This window comes from Danio rerio, chromosome 2, assembly GCF_052040795.2.
Source record: "Danio rerio strain M-AB ecotype USA chromosome 2, GRCz13ab, whole genome shotgun sequence".
Lineage (NCBI taxonomy): Eukaryota > Metazoa > Chordata > Actinopteri > Cypriniformes > Danionidae > Danio > Danio rerio.
In genome coordinates, this window is record NC_141022.1 from 18625069 (window position 1) to 18646215 (window position 21147).

The following is a 21147-nucleotide window of genomic DNA, read 5'->3' on the forward strand; positions in this document are numbered from 1 at the left end:
AGATGGGTACACTATGGTCATAAGGGATGGGCATGACCAGCAACAATACTCAGGTAGGCTGTGGCATTGAAACAATGCTCATCGTTACTAATGGGCCCAAAGTGTAATATAAAGTGTAAGAAAATATCCCCCACACCATTACACCACCACCACCAGCCTGAACCATTGATACAAGGCAGAATGGATCCATGCTTTCATGTTATTGATGCCAAATTTTGACCTTACCATCCGAATGTTGCAGCAGAAATCGAGACTCATCAGACCAGGCAACATTTTTTCAATCTTCTATTGTCCAATTTTGGTAAACCTGTGCGAATTGTAGCCTCAGTTATTAGCTGACAGGAGTGGCACCTGGTGTGGTCTTCTGCTGCGACGTGTTGTGCATTCAGAAATGCTCTTCTGCATACCTCGGTTGTAACGAGTGGTTATTTGAGTTACTGTTGCCTTTCTTTCAGATCAAACCAGTCTGGTTTTCTCCTCTGACCTCTGGCATCAACAAGCCATTTACGCCTACAGAACTTCTCCATTTTGATGCTCGGTTTGAACTGCAGCAGATCATTTTGACCATGTCTACATGCCTAAATGCATTGAGTTGCTGTCATGTGTTTGGCTTATTAGAAATTTCCGTTATGAGCACAGGTGTACCTAATAAAGTGGCCAGTAAGTGTATTTTCCAAATGAATTGTATCAATAAAATCCCATAGCCCTATATATATACTGTGCACACACACAAACATCAGACAAAGAATTTTTGCAGTTTCAGAAATAATTATATATATATATAGGCCTTCGAGACTGTGAAATCTTACTCAGTACGGTCTTTATAACATCACTGTGGGATTATCAATGGCTTACAAAACTAATGGCTCATTCTCAAGGTCCCATTTTTTAAAACGGCAGAACGGCGTGAGGAGCTTCCCACTTGAGAATGTCCCTGACAATGTTACTAGGCCAAGATGTCCCACACCTGAGATGAGAAGGAACATGAGGTACATTTTAGCCAGGCTGTAAAACATCTTTTTCATCTCTTTTTTGTTTCTCCTCCAACTTTCTGGATCATTTTCAAACTTTTAAAGGTTATAGTGTCAAAAATGTGTGCATGGCTCATGGACAAACAGTGGATGGATGAATATTGAAGCACAATGTTTTGCAAAGTACAGGAGACTCAGCAGTAGATACTGTAACACTGCCATAAAGCATTGTGCTGCTGTTTTTTTTTTTTTTTTCTCTTTAGGATGTGGCCTGTTTACTGAGAAGATACTTTCCTAAGAATAATGGCCACATCCATCTCTGAGGAACAGGACTGTAATGTCTTATTCAAAGCATTATTTTGACACTTTGTGAATGCAGTGGCTCATTTACACTTTTTGGACTAAAACCTGCTTACTGTACATGCAGTTCACCCTTTCCCTTAAGGCTTATACCGAAAGGCTGAGAAACTATAGTGAAAATGCTCCTCTGTTTTTTAATTTATTGAAAGGAATCCTGACAAATGATATTATCCATCTGTTCTTCAGTGGATGTATTTGCACTAATGGGTTCATATGGTCAGCGTGACAACTTGATTTTATTAATGGCTTGCAAAGAAAATGCAGAACATTTTGATATTCATGTTATAACCTTTTTAATGGATTTTTCAAACTTATTTACTTATTTAATCATGTTTAAATTAGATTTTGGAATATCAGAATTTCTGTGTCTCAAACTGTTTGCTGCACATTGCTATCGATAAAAAAGGTTTAGATTTGTTGTGATGAAGTGTTTAAAATTTATGCTTTCATGCTCACCAAGCCTGGAATAATGTCATCAAAAATACAGTTTAAAAGTTAAAGGTTTTACTCAATGTGCTGCAACATTCCTACACTCAAAAATTCTCATTTGTTGTTTGTTCAAACTACTTATTTAGAATGAGCTGAAACAACACACACAATTCATGAGGAACACATTTAATAATATGCTGTTGTATTGTCTGCAATAAAATACGGTCAAATAAGTTTGGAAATCACTACTTTCTTTTTTATTTGTGTTTTCCATGGTGTCCCAATTTTTCTGATTTGGTGTTGTTCTATGTGATAAATAATATATATATATATATATATATATATATATATATATATATATATATATATATATATATATATATATATATATACTTAAAAAATATTTTAGCAATGTCTAAACAGCTTTAAAAAAATAAATAAATAAATAAAACTTTGTTGACTGCCTAGGACTTTTGCACACCCGAAATCCAAACTCCTGTTGGCATGATGCAGGTGATTTCCAGAGCTGGATGTACACGCTCAGAAATAAAGGTATGCAAACTGTCACTGGGGTGGTACCTTTTCAAAAGGTACACATTTGTACTTAAAGGGTCTATATTGGTACCTCAAAATTAAATATTAGTACCTAAAAATTTTAAGAGGAACACTTTTGCACTTTTTAGGTACTAATATTTTCCCTTAAGCTATTAATATGGACCTTTTAGGTACAAATGTTTACCTTTTGAAAGGGTACCACCCCTGTGACAGCTCGTGTGCCTTTATTTCTGAGAAAGTATACACATGCACATTGCTATGATGAGATGTTTTCTTAACTGCTGTTTTCTTACTTTTCTGTTTTTGCTATTGAGAGGAAGGAGCTCAGCGCAAAATTACATATTCATCTAAGCCGGATGTTTACCACAGAACAACACTTTAAAGGTATATACAACTTCTTTTACTTCTAAGCAAAGGAGTTTGCCATTCATTTAGCGCCCACCAATGTTGCAAATACCAAAGCGTTTTTGAATTCTACACATGCACTAAGAATAATGCTGACTCCACAGCAGAGACAGATTGTGTTGGTTTATGGAGAGATCAAGGCTGAGTGTCATAATGAAAGAGCAAAGCGCAAGCATGATGACACATGAGAAGACAACTAAATGCAGAGAGGCATCCATGCTGGATATAAACCGCAGGGAGCTTCGCTTTGCTTGTCTGTCCCAGTATGTGTCATGTCTTTCACTTCTCTTCACTTCTCAAGGACAAAATACATTCAGATTCTATCACCGTCAGCATCACATAATACACAACTGAACTTGACAAAAACACAATTTAGATATTGGCGGCCTGTCAGTTAATAAAATATACAGGGTATATAGTCATTGTGTGCTGAATAGCCTTAAAAACTGATTCAGAAAAGGGCCACACTGTGGTTATGATTCTTTAAATAGCAGCCATAACAATGCACACATTTCTTTCTCCGATTTAATCTAGTTAGGATTTGTTAATCAGGTTACTTCCCATCCCGGTAAATCAATAAAGCGTAAATCTAAAAGGATTAACTGCAAATGTTGTAGTTGCATTCGAGGTGAGGGAGACGGGACAGTATACATTTTCCATTTAGGAGACAGTTTTAGGGTTTTATAAGCACTCTAGCCTGGGTCAAAGCCATTAGTGGGCATCTGAGCTCTTTTTCACGTCTCCTGCACTGTATATTTCAGTTGTTGGCACCTTCTCTTCTGTAATAAGGGAAGTGTAATCAGATTGCAGCTGTTGTTGTGAGGACAGACACTGTGTTTTTCTGGCTCACCTCAGTGCTTAAGTGAAGGACATGTCAGTTCAGAGGAGAGGTTGAGGGATGCTGTATCTTCCATTAAAATACTACATTGGGATAATAATGTTTATAACAAAGGGTTAATCGAACTTTCACAAGACCCATCCCTCCTTGATAAGTTAAACAAGTTTTTGCTACCAGCCATGGTGCTTAGACTGTTCTTCCCTAGGGAAGTAATGAATAATTAATGCCACAGATGTTAACGATGATTGACACCTACAGAGTTTTCTAGATTAAAAGCAGGCATTTAGATGAAACATTTAAAGAGGTTGATAAATGTGCAAGAGAATTCAATGAATTTTCAGATAACATCATAAAGAGTGGCAAATCACATTCACAGGGCTTCAAACTGTGGGTGAGAACTGGAATCTCTGGAATGCGCTGTGATTTTGATTTGTACCAGGGGAGTGTAGATGGACTACCACAAGTAAAATCTAAACTTGGGCTGTCAGGTGATGTTATGACGAAGCTCGCCTCTACTCCTCCAGAGGGTCAAAACTACAAGTTCTACGCAGATAACTACTTCCCCTGTGTTTTCAGATAAAAAGAATTGTTTTAGGGACTATCACAGCAAGTAAACACATTTAATCCACACTGAATGTGACCAATTGTTTTCCAAATATTTTTATTAATAAATGCTTATTAATAAAAAATATAATTCTTGTGTGATTATTACTTATGATTTATACTGCTATGGGGCTAAGTAAGTGAATAACCCTGCAAATTAATGCTTAAATGCTCTGCATACCTGTTCAGACAAAGTGAGTACAAATACAGAAATTCTGCTCACAACTAGGCCCAACGTTGCAATACTACAACTTTTCTCTAAAAAGGTACTAAAATGTTAAAAATATTTCATTTCTACATCAGAGGCCTCCTGAAACAACACCTAAGAGGTCAAAAAACATTTTGCAATTTTTTTTTTCTATATTTGGGTCTTACAGGATTAAGCAAGCTTAAATATCTTTCATTACCCTCCTCCTCATGCTTTTTTGTTTTCCTAAAATGAGTCTTTATTAACCTGATGTATTTAATAGTCTAGCTATTTTTTTTTTCCTGCACAACAAAACATATCTAATGCCTCAGTAGGCGCAGTTCACCTTTGACACAATCACCAAAGGTTTAAAGAAAAAGAATGATGTTGGAAAAACTTGAAATGGCTTTAATAGCTTTACTGCAGAGAAACTACCTTAAGCAATAAAATATAAGTGTAACTGTCACTTCAATTTTGTGAAAAAGCTGTAAATAACTATTGTTGGAAACAATAGTTCTGAGAATATGTTTTAAATGTTAAATATGAAGCAGAGGCTGAACTGCATGACATGACAGCTTACATTTATGGCAACACTATCTTCTCAAATTGAATCTTTCCATGCTGCAAAGGTTTATTTTGTCGTCATAATTTAAACAAGCATAACAAGCACTGTTTGCTATTGCAAGCATAAATTAATTAATTAAAAATACCCAAAAATTGTGCATAAATTGAATAATTAGTCATATATATATATATATATATATATATATATATATATATATATAGAGAGAGAGAGAGAGAGAGAGAGAGAGAGAGAGAGAGAGAGAGAGAGAGAGAGAGAGAGAGAGAGATGAAATCAGAATTATTAGCCCCATTTTGAATTTTGATTTCTTTTTTGATTTTTTATTTTTTTTTCAAAAAGAACAACAAACTTTCTGTGGTAAAGTAGTTGCCCTGTGTGCTATTCTACTATGTTGCTAAGGAGCCAATGATGTTTGTAGCGCAGAATGATGATGCATGTTGCTCAAAGATTATGTAAAAGTCACATGAAATCCGACATGCAAAACATTAGATCTGTGTCTGATTTAATACTACATATGAAAGTGGCACAAATCAGAACTGAAAAGATCAGATTCCATTTGGTTTGGGCTGTTCACACTGTCATTGTGGGCAAAAAAATCTGATTCGGGCCACATTTGGCTCCAGTGTAAGGCCGTACTCACACTACTGTAGGTACAGTTGCCTCGAACCGGGCCAAAGCACGCTTGTCCCCCCTCCCGTCTCCCCCGACGGCCCGCGCTCACACCATATCGGGCCTCGGCACGCTTACGTCATCGCTGCTGCGCTGTTCAGAAGCGCTCTCTATGGCAAGCCTTTTTAGCATTTAAATCTTTGTTCTGACTCCATAAATATATTTCGAGATATCTCTAATTATATTTTGACTAGTCATAATTATAATTCGACTTGTCAGAATAACAATTAGAGATATCTGCAATTACAATTGTACTAGTACGAAATCAGATTGGAGATATCTGCAAATATATTATGACTGACTAGTCATATTCCTACATTGACTTCCATTGAAAAATATTTGCAGATATCTCTAAATGAGTTTTGACTAGTCACAATTGTCTGATTATCTCTGAGTTTTTACTAGTCATAATACATTTGGAGATGTCTTTAATTCATCATATTTAGAGATATTTACAAATATATTTGAAGATATCTCTAATTAATTTACTAATAGTCGAATTACAGTTGTAGATATCTTGAATTGGATTTTTGACGAGTCAAAACTCATTTAGAGATATCTGCAAATATTTTTCAATGGAAGTCAATGGAGGAATATGACTAATAATATATTTGCAGATATCTCCAATCTGATTTCGTACTAGTACAATTGTAATTGCAGATATCTCTAATTGTCATTCTGACTAGTCGAATTATAATTATGACTAGTAAAAATATAATTAGAGATATCTCTAAATATATTTATGGATAGTCAGAACAAGGTTTAAATGCTAAAACGGCTTGCCATACGCTCTCACTCAGCAGCACAGTGGAGATTTCTCTAGTTATATTGTTTCAGTCGTTTGATATGCCGTCAAATATTTCGCCAAACAGTCCTTAGGGATGCGGGGACACGAAGTCAGATATTTCGCCGAACAGATCCGCCACTTTTGGCACTCATAAACAATCATTAAGCTCTCGTGCTGCAGGAATGAGGAGGTTTGCTGAAGGCGCGCAGCTGGCGTGCTGTGAGGAGTTTGCGTCTTTAATAAACTATGGCAGTTTGCGTTCACTGAACAGTAAGAATGATTAATAAATCCATATCAAACAGTCCCTTAAAAGTCACGTCTCGCTTTCGGTTTCGGGCTTTGGCGCGTTTTGTACTCACACACAAGCGTACCGCGCCAAAGCCCGAGTGTACCGCGCTCAGGCACACCTCTCCCAACCGGGCCAGGGCCGGCCAAGTGAACCGTGCTTGAGCGCGATTCAGCGCACTCACACTTCTCAAACGATCCGGGAAACGGGCCTGGGCACGGTACGGATTGCATAGTGTGAGTAGGCCCTAAATGTAAGAGTCATAAAACTTCCCTTGGAAGTAACCAGACTTACAGGAGATAAAGCTGAGCTAATAGTCCTCTCCAACCACAGCCTAAGCTGCGTCAGGCCCAGTGTGGCCTCATCTTTCTATAGCTCAAAAACTTTTAGACTCAAAGTGGTTATCTCTCACGACCTAACGTCAGCAAAAATCAAAGAGGAACTTCAACGAATTGCATCAGAACTCTCTTATAAATGTGTGGACATACAGATATCAGACTTAGTGTCTTTAACAGACTCATTATGTATTGGGACAGGGTGGGGGTTGTAGTTACTAGGCGACCATCAACCGTTTTCTCAGAGGAAGACAAGCTGACAAAACATTTTTGTCACTTTGATACAAGTTTTATTTATGGAAAAAATTATAAAGCACTGCAGTGTTTAGGTGTTCTGTGTTTGTCTGAGATAACAATCTCTCAGAAATGTGTATATTCTGTACAACCTGAAGCTGATCAGTCAATTCTTGTCACGCGACTCACGGTGGGCTAGCTAAATTCATTCAACTTGGTGCTTCTGGTTTGGAAGATGCGGCTGCATCACGCTGCTTCTGTGCGCAAGCCACGCACCTCCATTGGAAACAATGAACTTGCACGAAATCTAGAAAATATACAATATTCCAATGGCCCCAGAAAAAGCCTCCATAATTTGGGATCTCCAGCAGTTGATCTTCTTGCACAGACATGCTGGATTCACCTGATATGTTGACAAATGGGTTGCTGATCCATTCCTTAGCAGCTCGCAGGTCTTTCACTCTGCCTTTTCCCCCTTGTAAAGAAATTTTCCAAAGACGTCTGTTTCTTACTCATTTTGCTACTTGTGGGTTAAACTCAAGCGCTTGAGTGACCGAGATGAAACCGAGAGTACAGTCATTTGTCAAAATAAAAGACTTTTCAAAATAAAAGATCAATCAGATTTAGATAATAAATAAAACTGAAAAATTTATGATTTCTTGCATGGCCCGGTACCAATTGATCCACGGAACGGTAGTGGCCTCAGCCTGGTGGTTGAGGACCACTAGTCTAAACCTTTCTGCAAAGATGTTTGTATTATGAAACGGATGTTTCCTTGAGACTGTAGACCTGCTGAATATTAAATACTGCTATAACTTGCTGCCTGTTTCTATGCCAACTGAATGTGAGAGTGTGTTCAGTATGCTAAATTAGTTTAAGTGTTTAATGTAGTTAATAAGGCCTACTTGTATCACATGTAAATTTCAATTTAAACTTCAAGTTTAGTATTTGCTCATAACTTGATGCCTAACTTTTCCTATAACCTGCTCATAACTCCCTAATCATACCGAATTTTGCTACATGCTCGGGGTAGTATTGCATTGTAAGAAGGCTATTCCTTATAACCAGTAAATAAATGTTCTTTGAATATATAAACACTTGAAGGTCTCTTGACGGAAGTCCTGGAGTTTATGGAACCAAATGGTGACTCTAGTGTTGGTATCCTTAGCACGATTTAGTTGTGGTTTATCACCAGTGTGAAACTCTGTTCAACCAGGTAATGGTGCAGCTCTAGGACAGCCTATTTGATGGCCAGGACTTCCGTCTGCACGGTGGCTTACTTGGTCTCCACCAGTGTAAGCTTTCAACTGATTGGGTGCTCTTCTCACACTTATACCTGTGATAGAATGGCATGCAAACCAGCATAATAAGCATCATCTGCTAAATGAAGGGGCAGCTGAAGTTTAGGTGTAAAAGATGGGTGAGGACAAGAAAGGCTGCTTCTGAGACTGGAACAATGTTTTCACTTTAGGGATCTACTTTACTGTTCCTTTCTGGTCAGATCTGTGTAGGAGCTGGATATGCTGGTGAAGTTAGGAATGGAGAATCTATAATAGCCTGCCAGACCCAAAGGCAATTTGCTAAGTGTTCGGAATGGTTTCTTTTTTATTATCTGTGGTTGATGAGTCCCAGACTGTTTTCTCAGGTACTGTATCTTTGCAAGTTTCATGTGCCATTTCTCAGGCTTGGCTGTAATTCTAGTCCATCACAACTCCATCAGCACTCTCTGCAAACAGACAAGGTGGCCTTCGGAGCTCTCATAGTGGAAAACTATGTCATCTAGGATGGCTGTGGCATACTTCTTGTGCTGTCATAGCAGAACATTCATTAGCCTCTAGAATGTGGCTGGTGCACTGCACAGGCCAAAAGGTAAAACCTGATACTGCCTACAGCCACTAGTCTTATCTCTGGATTTTGGTTAGATCCAACATGGAGATGACATGAGCTCCACCTAGCCAATCCAGGAGCTCATCCACTCTGGACAGGGTGTATCTTTTAAAGCTGGAGATTTAATTTAGTCTACTAAAGTCATTACAGAAATGTAAAGTGCCTAGAGGTCTCTGGGTGCAGTTCAGCTCTATAACAGGTTGATGTGATAGAAATGTTCCCTATGCACATGTCTTGGTTATAAAATGGAGAGTGGGGCTTCCTTCTCCATGGTCGTGTACTTGGTCTGCACTATTGTAAGCTTCTGACTGATGTGACTGGGTGCTTTTCTCACCATTTTTTTTTTCTGTGACAGGATGGCATGCAAGCTAGTACACTGTAATAAGAACTTTCTGAAGCATCATCTCAAGAATTAAAGAGCAGCTAAAGTTGGGTGTAAAGGATACGTGAGGACAAGAGAGCCTGCTTCAGAGACTAAAATGTTGTTTCACTTTTGGGATTTATTTTACCTTATTTGGCTGCCTCTATTTTATTTAGTTCTGTCAAGGAGGATATGTTGGTGACGTTAGGAATAAAGAATTTACAGTATAGTAGTCTGCCAGACCCAAAATTGTATATACCTTAGTTTTGAAATGAAGAGTGTCAGGTTGTCCTGGGGTGCTGTTTATTAAAGTTTTCTGGTGGCTTTCCATAGAAGCGTGGCTTCAGTATATTCTACAACGGCCAGTATGTGTTCATGACCTTGAGCAGACTTCAGCAGAAGACCCACCAGGTTTATTCCAATATGGTCGAATAGCATCTTGATAATGTGCAGTGGAACAAGAAATCTGAAGGAGGTAATTTTGTTGATATGGAGTGGTAAAAAAGATCATTCCTAGCCAGTAAAAGTGGTGCTGGATCATTTGGATGGTGTTGGCTGCTCCAAGGTGCCAAGCCATGCAATGTGAGTTAGCCAGCTCTGTTACAGTCTCTGTTTTGGTCCTTGGCACAACCAGTATCTTCCCCTCACCTTGCTGCTGTATGATGCAGTAAAGCAAACCTTTATTTATAACAAAATATGTAAGGGTGTGAGAGCTAGTTGTCAGATGTCCTTTTCAACTATCTGCTCTTGAGCCCAGCTATTCCACAGCTGCTCATCCTTGATCAACTAGTTGCTATCTGTTTAAAAAGATGCATGGCATTGAGACTACTGCTCCTTCCCATCCATTTGCTCTTGGTGGCCAGCAGTTCTGGCTGACAGCCTGCACTATGCCGCACTCAGCCACTCTGATATCCTCGATTAGAGTTGGCTGACTCCACTATAGCGGATAACAACTGGAGCACACAGCACATGCAGCAGAAGGTCATGGACGATACCCACTTTTACCGGCTATGTGCCGAGGTGGCCTGTGAAAGGAATACACAAGTGTAAAGAATCGCCACTCTTCCACTGGGCCAGGGAGGCACCATGCTGGGCTGTACCGGTATCACAAAGCTTGACCACCTTCACCCACTGGCCTCCAACTTGAATGGTTCGCTCTGGGGCTCCACGGGGTATAGCACCATGCACTATACAGCCAGCCAACCAAGGGAGGGAGAGCTTCGAACAGTTGAGAGATTACCACATTCTTGCCACACTACTTAATACTGGAAACATCACACAGAACACATTCAATGACTTATAAAATGAAAATACATTTTTAATGTTACAAAAAATGGTATTTAAATGAATTTTTATGTTTTCAAAAGTTAAAACAGAAAATAAACTTTAAACGGTAATAACCTTTAACAGGATTAATGTTGTTATATATATATACCTTCATGTTTTTTTCTTTTGCACCATATAATATTTTCTTTTTCTTGGTTTAAACAAATGCCTCGTGACGAAAATATTTTTAGAATCTATGTTTAAAAGCACACATAATTTCTCATATGGGCTTTAAAAAAAAATAAGATTAATACACAGACACAGTGGCCTCAAAAGTCTGGAAATGCAATGCCTCAGGCAAATGTGTGTTAGTGTTTTGTACCATATCAGCATGATTCCTATCATTTTTGGCATATCTTGCAATTATCATTGAAGACCAGCAACAATGACATATAATTCTTGATTATATGCAATAATAATCACAAGACACAAAAGAATCAGCTGTGATGCTTGATTACTAGGGGTGTAACACTACACAAAATGATGGGTTCGTATGTACACTGATTTTGAAGTCATTGTTGGTATGTTTTCAGTGCTGCAAGAGAAAAATTTAACAAAACTACTTACTTAAATTACTCTAAAGCACTGTTCAAATTTGCTATCTTTTGTTATGTTAGAGATGAAAACATCTACTAAAATTAACTGCTGTAAAAAATGCATCAGATAATTTTTTTTCAATTTTTTTTTGCGTCTTGTCAGCTTGAAATATTTGTAACAACATTGCCTTTGATCTATTGTTAGATTTTGTGCAGCATAAGATTTGATTTTTTTTCTCCCTAATTTACTGTTGGTGGCTGTTTTTGTCGCATTGACTTCCATTTTAACCACATTTTTAAATTGAAAAACCATCACATCATTTACTCATGGATTTTTGATTGTTGATGGTTTCCATGTTGAGATTAAATTAGATTTGTCATTTTTACTGTTGATCATCAGTTGGCACTATCAACCCTTTAGATGTCTGTGCAAAAAACAGTCTTTGTTTTTGTTTACTCCATGTACAGTAGTTGGAGCGGCGACAATATGGCTCAGTGGTTAGCACTGTCAACTCACAAAAAGAAGGTCGTTAGCATTCCCAGCTGGGTCAGTTGGCATTTCTCTGTGGAGTTCCCCCTGTGTTTGTGTGGGTTTCCGGTGCTCCGGTTTCCCCAACAGTCCAAAGACATGCGCTATAGGTGAACTGAATTTAACAAAATTGGATGTAGTGTGTGAATGAGTGTGTATCGATGTTTTCCTATGTTTTTTCATATGTAAAACATATGCTGGATAAGTTGACGGTTCATTCTGCTGTGGCGACCCCTGGTGAATAAAGGGACTAAGCCAAAGGAAAACGAATGAATGAATGAATGAGTTCTGAGAGCTGATGTGCATGTTTGATTTTCTCAGACACATCAAAGTGAGTGCACAAAGGTCACACACACACACACACACACACACACACACACACACACACATACACATACACACACACACACACACTTTAATTGGCTGTGTACTCCATATAAAATCCAAAAACTAAGTTTTTATTTTGCACAGGGCTATCAAAAGGATAAATGTTGCTAACTGATGATCAGCTGTAAAAATTTGACCTCTTCCCAACAGCAAAAATCACCAACAATCAAAGATGCAGGAATATATGGTGTCATGGTTTTGCAATCAAAAAATGTGGTTATAATGGTAATTGGTCACGGTGACCTGAGTTCGATTCATGACTCAAGGTCCTTTGCTGACCCTTACCTTCTCTCTGCTTCCAATACTTTCCTGTCTGTAACCTCTACTGTCCAATCCAAATCAAAGGTAAAGAGGCTCCTAAAAAATAAAGGTGCAGTAGGTGATTGTCTTTAGAAACATGTTTTTGTTGTGCTGGTTGAAAGTCTCTTCACATTCCAATAGCATTGAAAAAAGTAAGTGATCTAAATGTATTTATATGTATTTTTATATTCTGGGTAAAGCATAAAACAAAAAAATGTTCATTCAGTCGGGCCGACATCTCTCATAATTCTGATAAGTAGCCCAAACTGTCTGTCAGCAAATGCAGATTTGAACAGAGAGAGAGCGCAAGCCGTAAAAACCTGCTGAATTAAAACTTTTTAAAAACTAAATCCATATTGGAGTTACCTTTGCACGCTGGAGAAAGAATGACACCATGGCTGAAGGATTTCTCTTAGACAGGTAATGCTCTGTTTTAAACTGTTTTAGCTCCATGCAAAGCTGATGTTGTTGTTACAAATGGGTTATATCTTCACGGAAGTGTTGTTTAGCCACAAAAATCTTCCAGTAAAAGATTGATGTGACTATTTTCAGTTTGATAAGGGACCTTTTACTGCATCGATAATGTAGATTTATTTAGTTTAACAACAAAACACAATAGTGATATTCTGCCTAGCGTGCTTTACTGAGGTAAAGATGGTTTTATATTCACATCACATTGGTTCATTTTTTTAACAATGACGACCTGTGAAACTTTCCTTATATTGTTTATTATGCTACTCTGAATACTCGCTCTGAAATAGCATGTCAGTTAGGCTTAGTAATGAGTGTAATTCCTGCATGCCACCAGACAAGCACTAGTCGCTTTTTAACTTTTAACTTTTAAGAGAGGGTTCTTCTGCTGTCATCTTTAAAGTGTGCTCGTGTTTCAGGAGGCGTGGCTCTGGATGACAGGGGAGGGACTGTGATTCAGAAATTTATGCTAAGCAGTTAGCATTGTGGAAGATCAGCTACTGCACCTTTAACAATAATAAAAAAACAGCCACGAACAATAAATAAGAGAAAAAAAAATTTATGCTGCACAAAAACTATCAATGCATCAAAGGCAACGTTGTTACTAATCGTTGTTACTAATCTAATAATAAAAGGTAAAAACAAAAATCTAGTCCACAACTACTTTTATGTTGAAGTTTTTTAACCAAACCAGTAACATATGAATATGGCAACTACAGTGTTAAAATTCTGTAATTTTCTAAACAATTTAGAAGTTTTTTTTAGGACTAAAGTTGATGAGCAGATTTATGCAAAAAAAAAAAAAAAGATTAAAAAAAAACATTAATCTGATGCAATAATTGGAAACAGAAAGCAGTTGAGGGATGGTGTGTTTAAATTAATTATTTATCTGACTCCATTGCAATTCATCTTACTCCATTAAAGTTGTTATCATCATTGATAAAGAAAAAGAATCTCATCACCTTAAAACAGGCAAATTTGTTTATTAAGTTACATGTTAAAATATACAGACAGTAGAATGAAACAAACTAATATAGTGTATAGAGAAACATAGCTGTAACATACAGTATGAGTTGTTGTGTAATAAAGACAGTGAAACTGCCTTTGTAAGCATATGGGGCTACGCACCAGTGTACGGGAGAAGCAGAGTAAAAGCAATTCTCCCTGATCAACAGTTACCTTTCCGTCTTGTAACCTGAGCAAAGCATTGTCAAACATAAATGAAAGCCAACCCCTAAAACCAGCTGAACATGAGAGCAAAGTTGGGAAGATAAAGTGAGGGAGAAGTAAATTAACATACTCTTCTCTGGCCATGACTCAGCAATAGTAAACAGGTTGTATATTGAAATATATCAATGTCTTTGTTGATTTCATCATTACAACGCTAAAGTCAAAAACTGTCAAATGACATCAAACATGACAAAGTTATATGAAGGAAGATCACAAGCAGATGGTGAAAAGCACATGGTTACTGTAAGACAAATGGCAGAGATTTGTATTGGAGCTGTGATGAGGACCCATCACATGCTTGGAATGTCTTAGTAGTCCTTCATTAGCATAGAAGGATTAGCATATAAGATTTTCTCAGCATACACATTTGTACCGCAGTTTAATTAAGTGGATGTTTTTATTCCTAGAGTAACAAAAGGATAGTAAAAAATATTTAAAAAAATATATTGTTTCGTTCATTGTGTATCGTTGAGTTTTTAATTTTTTAAAAAACATTTTCCTAAAATAAATGTCAAAATAAGATTTTTCACCAAAAATCATTCTGCTAGCTGAAACACAGAAAATGTTATGGCTAAATTAAGACAAGACACATCACACCAGAGTGGATGAAAACATCCCCAACAGCACATAAGTAAAATTGTAGTTTACTGATTTATTGATTGATTGATTGATTGATTGATTGATTGATTGATTGATTGATTGATTGATTGATTGATTGATACAGGCATTCTATTATATATCAGAACAGTTGCTGTCAGGTTTTGTGTTGTTTCTTCTGCTCTATGCTTCTGCTCCATGTGACCCCTTCATTCTAGTTCCCGCTATTTGTTACTGTATCATGAGTTTCACCTGCACCTGCTGTATGTAATTAGTTTATCATGTCCCTAGTATTTAATTTCCTGTGTTCAGTTAATTCCTCATCCAGTATTGTTAAGCTGCAGTCACACTAGAGCAGGGGTCACCAATCCTGGTCCTGGAGGGCCGGTGTCCCTCCAGGGTTTAGCTCCAACTTGCCTCAACACACCTGCCTGGATGTTTGAAGTATACCAAGTAAGAGCTTGATTAGTTTGTTCAGGTGTGTTTGATTAGGGTTGGAGGTAAAATCTGCAGGACACCAGCCCTCCAGGAACAAGTTTGGTGACCACTGCACTAGAGTTTGTGCCTGCGAAATTCTGTGGTATGGCGCTGCAAAAAGGGGTGGGATTAAAAAAAATGATTACACATTTAAAAAAAGCGAGCGATTTTTCCATATTTTTAATTTCTGTCCAGAGAGGTCATGTTTTCGTCCTCGATTGGTCTCACGCACTTAAGTGATGCGATTTCGCAGGTCAGAGTTCACCAAGCCTAAACCTTCCAATGCAGCAATCTGCAAAACTTGCCGCATGACATTTCGTTTCCGGTCTGACGCATTCATGTGCGTATGGAAGTCTATGGGTAGAAAAGTAGACTTCCATACGCACATTCGCAGCTTTAGTCATGAATGTTTGTTCATTGATGTTTAAGTCTTCATCCTTGTAAGTCATCCCTGTTCGTCATTGTTAATAAATCCATATCTTTATAATTCCTGCCATTCTCAGCCTTTTTGAGAGAGCAGTTGTGACAGTTGCATTATTTATTTACTTATTTATTTATTGGAAATCTAGGTATAAAATACCAATTAGATGGTCAATAAATAGTTTTTAATATTTCAAAAAGATTTTTGGAAGTCACTGTATTCTTAATCATATCAGCACTGCAAAACATTAATTCTGGGTCTTAATTTCTGCAATAAGCTTCAGTATTTGCACATGACGTGACCATATATTTCTGCAACAGCCCAGCATGGAAGGTGGTATGCAGTGATCTTGTTAGTTAGTATATAACAATGCTGCTAAACTAAAATAGCCATATGGTAAGAAAATGACAGGATAAAAGAATTCAGAAAGCTGCAGTCTTAAAAGGAGAATGAGACTACATTCTTCATCAACATCCGCCTTATCAGATATAATGAGTGCATTTGCATATAACCTTTATCTCACTTGTAGCATGTTGATGGAGCCACGGTTACTGCAAAATTACAATGAAGGAAAAGAGAAGGCGAATGTAGTGAAGAGCAATAATTAAGATTGTAGGGTTTAGTATGTGACAATAATTCTGCTTTTTTACTGGACAAAAAAAGTCAAATAATTTGTATGATTTTGTAGCAACAAATACTTATGCAAAACAAAGGTCTGTGACAACATTTTTGCAGAAATCATGGCTTTGCTTTTTAAATAATTTATGTCATTTAATATGAAATGTCTTGTGAAGGGTGTTAAACCTGATCCGAAAGTTCAAAAGCACTGATTGTGTGATAAAGCTTATTAGACAGCATTTACAATAACTCTATTATTAAGTTATAAAAGCAAAAAACCTAATTGTATGGGTTTGTTGTTTACAAATATAACCTAGGATATAGCTAAGTAATATCAAATAAGCAAGAGTGTTATCTTAAATATAATAATATTTAATAATATTATTATATTCAACTATTTAAAAGGATAGTTTCACCTTAAAAATGATGTTAATTCGCTTAACCTCATTTCATTCAAAGTATACTATACAGTAAGGCTGCATCCGAAACCCCCTACTACTCAGCAGGTACTGCATTTGAATTTTAACATACTACTCGACCATTAGAAAAGTACGTTCTGTACTGTATGAATGTGAAAAGTATGAATGGAATTCGGACGTACTACATCTGCTATTTTGTCATGGTCACGTGACCTACCTGCATCAGTTGCATCGCTTCAGTCCCAATCATGAATTATCTCGCAGAGCATCAAGGGATATCGCAGCGTGCATGGAATGCGCACTTCAGAATCTTGTCGGAAGTAGTAAGTCATTTGAGTCTTTCTCGCATACTGATTTTTGAATTCTATGAATTCTGACATACTACTAAGTATTGATTTTAGCGTACTATATAGTATAGAAGTATGCGGTTTCGAACGCAGCCTAGGTAATTTTTTTTTTTTTATAGAACATTATAAAAGTTTTAGCTGAATCTGAGGTATTGGCTATTTGTATAATGCAGATTGTGAATTGTATAAAGTGAATGGCTTCTGTTTTATTATTATTATTACTATTATTTTATTAAGGCGTACGTCGTGGTGGTGCAGTAGGTAGTGCTGTCGTCTCACAGCAAGAAGGTCGCTGGTTTGAGCTTCAGCTGGTTTAGTTGGCATTTCTGTGTAGAATTTGCATTCTCCTCGTATTCGTGTGGGTTTCCCTCAGGTGCCCCGGTGTCCCCCACAAGTCCAAAGACGTGGTACAGGTGAACTGGGAGAGCTAAAAATTTTTCTTAGTGTATGTGTGTTAATGAGAGTCTATGTGTGTTCCCCAGAGATTGGTTGCAGCTGGAGGGGCATCCGCTGTGTTATAAATATGCTGGATAAATTGGCGGTTCATATGTTTGTATACGGTATATACTGCATGTTTTACTCAGCGCATGCACTTCCAGCCACAACCCAGTACTGGAAAATACCCAAACACACTCATTTACACACTTTTACACTATGGCCAGTTAAGTTTATTTAATTCACCTATACTACATGTCGTTGGACACGGAGGAAACTTACACAAACATGGGGACAACATGCAAACTTCTCACAGAAATGCCAACTGGTCCAGCTGAGACTTGAACCAGTGACCTTCTTGCTGTGAGGTGACAGTGCTAACCACTGTGTCACCCCCCTGATGAAACACCATGTTCTTATGAAGCAAATTGATCAGTCTGTGCAACAAAACAATTAATTAAATTACAGCAAATTCAAATGTCTGGAAAAACTATCCCTTTAACAAACAAAAAGGAAAAATTAAGCAAAATGTTAAGTTAGCTTTTGACTTATCAGTTTTTTTTCTTCTAATTTAGCCATGAAAATAGTCCCACACACAGCCAAATAGTTGTGTAGGAATAGGCCATTTTGAACAATTTAATTGAATAGACGAGTCAGTGAATCACTTAATAAAGTGTCAGTATTATGGATTATAAAATGTCAAACTTTGTATCTGAGAGTCAAAAAATATTTCCATTGTCTTATAATCTGCTTTTTGTTTTTACTTAATTATCCCAGTGACTGAGAAATGATTTGTTCTACGATTAATTTTTCCAAACCCCTCCTTAGCGTGATGCTAATCATCAGTGATTGTTCTGATGACCCAGTCTGTTGTGGATGGAAAGCCCATTCCTGCTAAGGCCCTGATTATTCCTAATGTGTTTATTTTTGCCGTGAGAGGCATCTTTCTTTGGCAGCAAGCATTTTACGCAACAGGCACCTTTACAACCTAACCAGCACCTGTACCTTGTGTTTTAAGAGCCTCAATCTGTGTGCCTGCAGTTGAAAAAAAGTTGAAAAAAAACTGTAAAAATAATAATAATAAATAATAGCAATAATAATAATAATCAGCCAACATGCATCAGAGCACCCAAACACTGTACACTACCTGACAAAAGTCTTGCATCAATTCCAGTTCTAAGAGCAACAAATAATAGCTTCTAGTTTATCATTTGTATAATAGTGGCAGAAGACATATTGGAACCTGCATGGACCCAAGATTCTCATAGAAATCAGTCAAGTTTGGTGAAGGAAAAATCATGGTTTGGGGTTACATTCAGTAAGGGGCGTGCAAGAGATCTGCAGAGTGGATGGCAACATCAACAGCCTGAGGTATCAAGACATTTGTGCTGCCCATTACATTACAAACCACAGGAGAGGGCAAATTCTTCAGCAGGATATAACGCTCCTCATACTTAACCCTCCACATCAAAGTTCCTGGAAGAACAGGATTAGTCAGCCCAGTCACCAGACATGAACATTATTGAGCATGTCTGGGGTAAGGCATTAAAGATAAAACCAAACAATCTTGATGCACTCTGAACATGCCAAACCTGCTAATAGGATAAAGCAATATCTAAGTATGAACTCTTAAAATATTTATTTTGACTGCAAAAGTCCAAGAAGGCAACTATTTAATCACTTACAATGGTTGATTCAGAGGAATAAGCTGATCCGAATCAAAAAGTTAGTGGCAAAGTGCCGTTTATTTCTAGTCTTTGGTACTGATCTTTCTTTTAATAACAAACGGCCCACAAATCATGCATTGTAGGGTTGCTGTATCAGTGATCAGTAAAATGTCAGGAACGTAGCACAAGGTTGAGCTTTACTGTATTGTGAAAACAACTTTAACCATTGATTTCTCACAGCCTCTGTGAAAAAAGACAATAACAGATATTCACATCATAATGCAGTCCCTCTCCTCACAATTCGCTAAGTGAAGTTTATTTATATACTACTTTTGAGACGATCATGTGCTTATGATTGCTTGCGGTTGACCCCACATTATCCAATTTATCATTCACCAATCAGACGATTCCTAGGCCATAATAAATGCCATAGGTTTCATATAACAGTCATCTTTTTTTTAAAGACCGCTCCGACCCGTATTAGCAGTGTTGCAAACTTTTCATACTACATTAGCAACTTTTTTTTTTTTTTTCGAAAAGCATCTAACAACAAGTTTAGTGATTTTAAACATTCATTTGTCTACTTTTGCAGGCTGCAGGCTTCACTTATTAGAGTAAATTGCTAGGTCAGATTGTTTTTCATGACTGTTAATTTACTGATATTTATAAACATGTATAATTATTAGTAAATTAGTTAGCAATAAATTCCAATAGTGCTATAATTGTTGTCACTTTCACTGTGTTAATTTCACAAGTTACAAGTACACAAGCTATTGTCAGATATTACATGATGACATCACTGATTTGCAAATTAGTGTGTGATGTCATCTGGCAACATTTAGCTACTTTTCGGGCAAGCTTTAGCTACTTTTAACTGGAAATAGTTGGCAATACTGCGTATTAGCCTGCTACTGCTACAACCACCACCACAACAACAACAACAACAAAAACTATTTCAAAACAACAACTACATCTCCAACTATAACTCCCAACAACAATTTCAACAACAGCAACATCAAAACCTTCCACTTCAAACTGCCTCACACAAAGCATCCGCCGCGTCTTCAACCCAATTCTCCAGCAAGATCACAGTTCAGAACTCCGACTAAACTCTCAAAATGCACCTAAACTCTCAAGACGGCAGCGATCCAAGCCATTGCAATGAAGCCAAACTCTCATCGCCTAGCAGTGCACCCCCGGTAACGTACATAGCATGCTTTAAGGGGGAAGCCTCTAAAAAATAACTACCCTCCAACAAAGACTTAACATTTTATAAACAATTTTTACAGACAAAACTCACACAGAATGATTTAAACCAAAGAACTCACCTCTCAAGGCTCCCACCTATCCTTAGATCCATAACATAGCTCAAAATAATTTGACTGCAAGGGTCCAGGCAATCCAATCCATAAAACACAACATATTCATATGTTGATTAACATCCATGAAATGCACTGCTATCATGCAAACTAGTCGCTGGAGTGCATTCAGTAGAGTAGCATTTTTCACACATAAACACTATTGATTTTTGGTCAACAAAATGGACGCTGACCTTTTGCACTTTTGATTGACACTTCTTTGAGCCAATAGCTGAAAGAAGAAGTGTCATCATCCTGGCATCTCCCAATATTTGAGATGGTCCCACCCTCTCTCCAAATTTATGAATGGACCAAATTGCAAAAGATAAATTGGGACAGATATGCTTGCGATTTTAATCATGTCGAGATTCCTAATGTTATTTAACATTAATGGATTAAAGTAAATCCCATAACAAACATTACAAACACACAGCTTCTACTAAGAAGCAACATTGCTTTTAAAGTTCACGGTTTGATGTTGGCAGTAGATAAATTTAATAAAAAGTAAATAAATAATTAAATAAATAAATAATTTCCCA

At 37.3% G+C, this 21147-nt stretch overlaps 1 long non-coding RNA gene across 1 annotated transcript in view; it reads right to left on the bottom strand.

Moving 5' to 3' along the window:
• Positions 1-20793, bottom strand: part of LOC147846315 (uncharacterized) — a 76728-nt gene extending 55935 nt beyond the window's left edge. The window contains exon 1 of the long non-coding RNA XR_015478349.1: positions 20579-20793. This is a non-coding gene — a long non-coding RNA (uncharacterized LOC147846315). The remainder of the gene's footprint in view (positions 1-20578) is intronic.
• Positions 20794-21147: the final 354 nt, after the last annotated feature.